At 65.2% G+C, this 6977-nt stretch overlaps 1 long non-coding RNA gene across 1 annotated transcript; it reads left to right on the forward strand.

Moving 5' to 3' along the window:
- The first annotated feature begins 2575 nt into the window (after positions 1–2575).
- LOC118023478 lies at positions 2576–5041 on the forward strand. The gene is made up of 2 exons (XR_004682819.1): positions 2576–3803; positions 4183–5041. It is a non-coding gene; the product is annotated as an uncharacterized LOC118023478 (long non-coding RNA).
- The last annotated feature ends 1936 nt before the right edge of the window (positions 5042–6977 follow it).

A 6977-nucleotide genomic window follows, 5' to 3' on the forward strand; every position in this document is an offset into this window, starting at 1 on the left:
TGAGGGGGCCCCTGGAGAAGCCTGTTCTCATGGTCCTGAATGGAGCCTGCAAAGAAAGCACAGGGTGAGGGGGGTGCTCTGGGGGCTGCACAGGAGCCCCTGCCCTAAGGGGAGGCTTCCCTTTGGGGCAGAGAGGGTCTGAGAAGACCCCTGGCTGCCCTCAAACCAGCCCTCTTAGGTCTCGGCCGGGCCACGAGTGGAAGGGCCCGTGTGACATATAAGGCCCCCAACCTGCAGAGCCCCCACAGCGGGGGCCATCGGCATGGCCTGAGAGAAACCCAGGGAGACTGGGGAACAGCCCAGGGAGGATGGGGCAGCCTTCGCCTGCCTGGAGCTGTGGGAACTGAGGAGGTCAGGCTGTGCTCACAGAGTCTGTCCCTGGTGCGACTGGCCCTGCCTGGGGGACCCTCTGGTCAGCCCCCAGAGGGTGGGGCCTGCACATGCATTTCCAGGCAGCGCCAGGCTCCGCTGGTGCCCCCTCCCTGTGCGTGGAGACCTGCCCAGGGGCTGCCCCATTGAGGAGGGGTGTCATGCCTGATTTGGGGCACAAGCGCCCCTCAGTCTCCTGGGAGGGTGCTGCCCCCAACCCCAGAGGTCCCCCCATACCCCATCACCCTCCTAAGCAGCAGCCTCACCCCCTCCCCCCTCCTCCGGCCTGCTGCCTGGGGCCCGTCCTCCACTCCCCTTTCCCTCTGGGACTGGGAGACCTTGCGGCAAAGGCTGACGTTTGTCAAATGAATCTGTGATGCTAAGAGTACCACTGTGCTCCTTCTGAGCTCTGCTGTGGGCTGGGGCACTGAGCACTTTCTGTCAGGTCCTTCTGTTCTCGCACTGGCTTGGGAGGCCAGATCTGGTACCACGAGCCCTGGGTGATGGGTGAGGAGTGGAGACAGGGGCCTCGGTGCCGGTGGGGGGCACTGGGTCCCTGGGATCTCCACAGGGCCCCATCTCCAGGCTGGGCGGTGCCGCCCACGGTCCACACACGTGCTCAGGGCCAGGACCCCGGCAGAGCCCCCTGCGCTCCAGAGCGGCGTGGCCTGGGGAGGGGGCAGGGCCCTCCTGGACGTTCCCAGCTCAGCCACTGACCTGCCACGTGACTGCCGGCAAGGCCCTCAGCGTCCCTGCCCCTGGGACATGGGGGTCTCGGTGGAGCCCCCGGCTGGTGCAGAAGACATTGGTGGCTGTGCCCCAACGACAGAACGGGCCCCTCGAAGAATCTGTGCTGTTGGTGTGGTTTGCTGACTAGTTGTGTTTCCGCGGAGCCCGGGCCCCAGGTCTGGGGTCTTGCCCGGGTCTGGGGTCCTGCACACAGAGGCTCTCACAGCTGCGGGAAGGTCAGCTCCCACACCCTTGACCTTGTAGGGATGGTTCATGGTGACTCCCCCACCAGGTGGCCCTAAGGTTCAACGGTCACATAAGCTGGCTCGGTGCCTGGTACACGGGGGCGCTCCCCAGGGCGGGCCGGCACCTCCCCGAGCCTCAGTGTCCCCTCTGTGCAGGGGCTTCCCAGAAGCTGCCTGGGGTCTGTGGCCCCCCAGGCTGCGGCACCGCCTTGGAGCAGGGTGACCTGGGCAACCTATGTGGGTTTTTAAGGGGGAGCAGAAGCTTCTGGTCCCACAGCCCACCTCCTTCGGGGCGCACGCATCACTATGAAGGCCAGCACCCCAAGCTCTGCTCAGAAGGCTCCCTCTGGGGCTCTGGGGAGGAGAGGGAATTATTACTCAAGATTCTGCCTTCCCTGTGGAAGGACCGTCCCAGCCTGTCCCCCTGCCAGCAGGCTTGGCCACACGGCTCGATGTGGCCACTAGATGTGAGCAGCAGAGACTCCTGCTAGGGCCGAGCACGGACTGCATCCTGCTGCCTTTGCGGAGGCCGAGGTTGCACGTGGCGGCCGGGCTGCTCGGTCATCTCAGGGCATCAGGGGGAGCATCCTGGAGAAGGTGGTAGTGGTTTGCTGGTGGGGGTGGCCAGCCTGGGGGTACTCAGGACACAGGCAGGGGCAGGGCGGCTTGGGGACACGTAGAAAGGGTCCCGTGTCCTGGGAAGGGACCGAGGGAGCTGCGTCAGGTCACAAAGGGCAGCGTGGCCTCCGCAGGATGTGCAGTGGGGCCCGCGGTAAGCCGGCAGCCCACCTGGCCAAGGGTGGCCCTGCCTCTGTGCCCTCTGACCCAGGCCAGGGCATCTCTCGAGGTATGCCCCCTGGCCATTGACGACGGGGACACCCCACAGCCAGAGCGTGGCCCCACTTCCAGGGTGGCGGCCCAGGAGCCAGCCCTGCCCCGACTCGGAGTGGAGGGGCTCTGGCCCGGGGGACCTCCCCTCCTGAGCTTCCCAGACAGCCCAAGGGCAGGACTCAGGCCGCCCCAGACCCAGGCCCAGGGCTTCAACTGCAAAGGGCCTCACAGCCCACGGGATCAGGTGTGTGGATGGGTAAGGGCCTCTGCCCTCACGGGCCTTCCTCACCAGCCCCCGAGCTGCTGGTCCCTGGGACACTGGTGCGGAGGAGGGGGCGGGCCTGGGCCTCCCCATGGCTTCCAGAGATTTCCAGCAGGTGGCAGGTAAGGCCCCGCAGATCCAGGCTTCAAGCCGTGCCCCCCGGCGGGGGAGCGGGGGGGGGGCAGTGGGCCCAGTGGCCCTGGCTCAGATCCCTGCCCCATGTTGGCATGCCGCCAGCCTTGCTTAGCCTTGGTCTCTCCATCCGTGACCTAGAATCTTCTCAGAGGGTGAAATAAGCCAATACCTCTTCATAAGACATCTAGCAGAAAGTGTGTGCAAACCCACACATTTTCCTGGTTAAAACCCTAACTGTTCCATCGCTGGCACAAGGGACATGCAACGAGGACATCGCAGAACGAGGGGCTGGTGTGCCGATGCCCTGCCGTCCACACCCCCTCCCGCGCCCAGGGGCCAACCCCCACGGCGGGGTCCGGGGGAAGGTCCCTTGGGGAGGCAGCGGGCAGCCCTGTTACCGCAGAGTGGGGTGGGATTTGGGGCGGGGCCAAGGGCATCTCCGGAAGGCCCGAGGGACAGCCTGACCGCAGCCAGCTGTCCCCGGCTACGTACCTGGGGAGTCAGGCCGTCAGCTGGGTTGCCGTACAGGTGAATTTCCTGAGGAAGGAGAATGTCTTGGCTGCCGAGAGAATGGAAAGCGTGTCAGGATCCATGTGGTGCGTGGCTGAGGAGGAGAGCCCCCCTCCCCACCAGAGGAGCCCCCTGCCCAGCGCCGTGCAGAGCCCGCAGGGCTGCTACTGGGGTCGCGGCGAGATGGGTGAGCTCGAGGGGCTTGGCCCGGGGGTCCCTGCAGGGCTGGCAGTCAGCCACCTGCTTCCCCCCCAGGTTTGAGGAGTATTTTACATTTCCTTCTGCGATAAGTGTGTGCATAGAGGACACATTCATGTGGTTCCCAAACCCGAGACAATGCTCCGAGGTCTGCAGAGAGAAGCCTCGTGCGGAGCCCGGCCCCGTGGGCCTTCTGCCCCAGTCCTGCAGGGTCAGCACTGGAGGCAGATTCTCGTGTCTCCTTCCAGAGTTTCTTGATGCAAATACCAGCAAATATGAGTATCACAACAAAGGATAGTCGGCTATGCTCATCGCCCCCTACTTCCCTTTTGCATTTAACACTGTGTCTTGGAGATCATTCCACGGGACTCCACAAAGAGATTCCTGTCTGTCCGTCTGTCTGCTCCTCTCTCCACCCACACACAGCTACGGAATATTCCACGGGATGAAGGGACAGCTCCTTATGCATCCAGCACCGCCCCCCCATGGTCCCTGTAAACAGTAGGACGACAAACAGCCTGCAGGTGAGGCTTGCGGGGTAGAGTCTGAGGAGAGATGGGGGGGTCAAAGGGCAAGTACATCTGTGATTTGGAGAGAAGTTGTCAGATCATGGGGATGATGGGTGTAAAATTCAGCCACAAATTCCTTGATTTCACCTCCCTCCAAACAGTGGAGCCCAATCCCCTCCCCTTCAACGTGGGCTGGGCGTGGAGGCTGGCTAATGCACAGAATATGGGGGAAGGGAGGGTGTTCGGCTCTAGAAATGAGGTCATACGAGGCATTAGGATTCCGCCCTGCTCGCTGTCAGTCGCCCACTTGGGGGCCACTGCCGCCACGTTGCAGGACGCTCAGCAGCCCCGTGGACAGGCCCACGTGCGAGGCACTGAGGTCTCCTGCCCACAGCCACGGGAGCCGCCACCTTGGAAGCGGCTCCTCCAGCCCCGGTCGGGCCTCCAGACGAGCCTGCAGCCCCTGCCAACCTTCCAGTGCAGCCTGCCCGCCCCGCGGAGCCGCTCCTGGACTCCTGACCTCGGAAACTGTGTGAGCTAGCAGATGGTGGCTGCTTTCAGCTGCCACGTGCCACAACGCACGCAGTGAAACGAGGGGGTGAGAAGCCGGCCTGCTTGCGACTGTGCTCCCGTGCTGGACACAGTGGCTCTGCACCGGGGCCCTCGTCCCAGGGACCCCTTCCCCGCCCTGGGGGTGCCAAGCCTGTGGGCAGAGCTCAGCCACCCCGTCACCCTCTTTGCTTGGCCCTAGGATGGGGGCCAGACGTTCTGTCTGCAGGACCCAAGGGCACTCTCTGCCCACGGCCCCTGCAGGGGCTGGACGAACCGCCTCTGGGCCTGGACGGCGGGGCAGGTGTGGGGCAGCGGGTGTGCCCAGGGTCTCGGGTTCCCACCCCCGCCTGGGCTCTTCTCAGGCCCCTCGGCGCGCATGGGTGTGGGTTTCAGCGGGCCTGGGGCCCCTTTGAAGTCAGGAGATGCAATCCCTCCGATCCCAGGCTGCCCCGGGAGTGCGGGCACCTCCTTTTCCCTCAGAAACACTACCTGGCCCCTCTCGCTCTGGGTAACTCAAGACTGTGGGCGTGCTGGCCAGGGTGTGGGGCGGCAGCTCCTGGTGAGAAGCAGTCCTGCCATAGGCCTGGGTTCCTGCACTCCCAGGGCCCCTCCGTGACCCCTCGATCCCCTGCACGGTGTCTAGCGTCTGCTCCTGCTTCCCCCCCCGCCCCAATCTGCCCTATTTCACTGTGGCCTCTCTGTCCGCCTAGAGCTCTCCTGTCCCTTCCTCCCATGGCCGTTCCTCCTGAGACCCCTGCCCCGCCTTTGGTGCCCCCCTCGCTAATTTCCCACCTTCCTGGTTCCCACCCACGTGCAAGGAGACAGCGCGCGATGGGTCAGCAGGGCCAGCCCGGACCTCTCCGGGACCGTCAGGGTCCTGACCTCAGGAGGCTGCTGACGCCCCATCATTCGTGCCGACCGGCATAGTGGGCACCTGCAGAGGTGGGCGCTTCCTGGGTCCTCTCCCGTTTGCTTCTTCCCCGAAGAAGTTGCGTGTGTATCCAACCAGGGAGATGCAGTTACTGAGGGTCTCCTCTGCGGTCCGGGCAGACCGTGCTCCCACGCCCTGGGCTGGCCTGTGCAATCAGAGTCCGGGCCCTGACCTCCCGTGGGACCCTGTGCCTCGGGCCTGTTTCCCCAGCTGTACGTGAGGCTTCGTACCCAGCGAGTCCTCAGGCCTGTGCTGGCTCTGTCGTCCAAGCCCAGTGACCTGGCCACGCGTGGGCCTGGGTCAGCACGGAAGCTCTACTTGCCCTGCAGCCCGGACAGGGAGCGATTTAACTTCTCCGCTGGGTTGTTTCTCCTGCCCCAGACACAGCACAGGGGTAAAGGGGCATCTGACTTCTGTCCCCTTGTCCTGGCCGGCGGGGGCAGCACGGTGGCCTCTGGAGGGAGGGGGCCTTTGGGAATGATGAGGGGTCGACGAGGGGGTGAGGGAGGGGCTGTGCCCGAGCGTGAGCCCCTCCCTGCTCCCCAGCCCAGCCCCCCGCCCGAGGCACCTGCCAGGGTCAGGACCAGCTGGGGGTCGGGGGTCAGGCAGGCCGGGACGCACCGCATGAGGTGACCGGCATGGGTTCAGGTGCTGTCTGCATTCCCTCCCGCACCAGCCCTCCCCGCCGCGCGCTCAGCGCCAGAGAACCCACCAGAGAACCTGGCCCCACGCTCTGTGCTGCTTTCCTCACATGGTCTCCAGGCTGCCCTGCGAGGCCTCTCCTCCCCTCACGGACGACAGACGGGACACTGAGGCACGCGAGGGGAGGCCTCTCACCCAGGTGGGGCAGCTGAGGGCGGCGCAGCCCTGTGCGGGCGTGCCGGCAGCTGGGACAGAGCACGCGGGGGCTTAGGACGGGAGCGGGGTCCGGTGACGGAACGCAGGGCCCGACGGACGGGGTAGGGCCTCTCAAGCCCAGCGCCCGTCTGGGACGGGGGCTCCTGGCTCAGAGGTGCCCTGACCCCGGTCCCAAGCTCGGCCTCTGGCTGCCTGCCCCATCCCTGGCCCTGCTGCCGGCCTCCCTGAGCATGCACCGCTCCTGGCGTGCCCCCCCGTGACCGCTGCCCCCCACCCCGAGACAGGGCAGCGTGGGGGGGGCCTGGTGCCAGCTCTGCAGGGCGGGGCGGGCCGGCGGCTCCAGGTCCTCCGCTGGGAGCGTGCCCGCCACGCCCATCCCAGCCCCTGCCGCGGCCCGCTGAGCCGCCAGGTGCCCCGGATCCTGGGGGAGCTGAGTGCAGTGGCCCGAGCCACGCTGGGGCTCCCAGTCTCCAGCCAGGCTCTGGGCACTGTGGCTCCTAGTGACATTCCTTCTCCCAACATTCTGCTTCCCTTTTCCTTCAAACACTGCCGCTTTGCTTAAAGACTATCTGTTACCCCAGCGCCCAGATAACCCTGTGCAGGTGGAATTATATCTACGACGTGGCCCGGGGGTGCGCTTAAGAATACTGCGCAAATTATCAGCTGCATTTATCTTAATTACTTTGGGGAAAGTGAAGGCAGGCGTTGCAAAGGGGCCGGGGAGCGTGTTTGTCCGCCTCATCGGGGTGCATATTTGAGATCCTTTAACAGGAGACAGATAAGAGCATGTGGGGAGAAGATGATGTCTTCAAAAATGACAGGGAGGGGGCCGGTGGGGCGGGGGGCTC

This window comes from Mirounga leonina, unplaced genomic scaffold, assembly GCF_011800145.1.
Source record: "Mirounga leonina isolate KUSES-001 unplaced genomic scaffold, KU_Mleo_1.0 Mir_180, whole genome shotgun sequence".
Taxonomy (NCBI): domain Eukaryota; kingdom Metazoa; phylum Chordata; class Mammalia; order Carnivora; family Phocidae; genus Mirounga; species Mirounga leonina.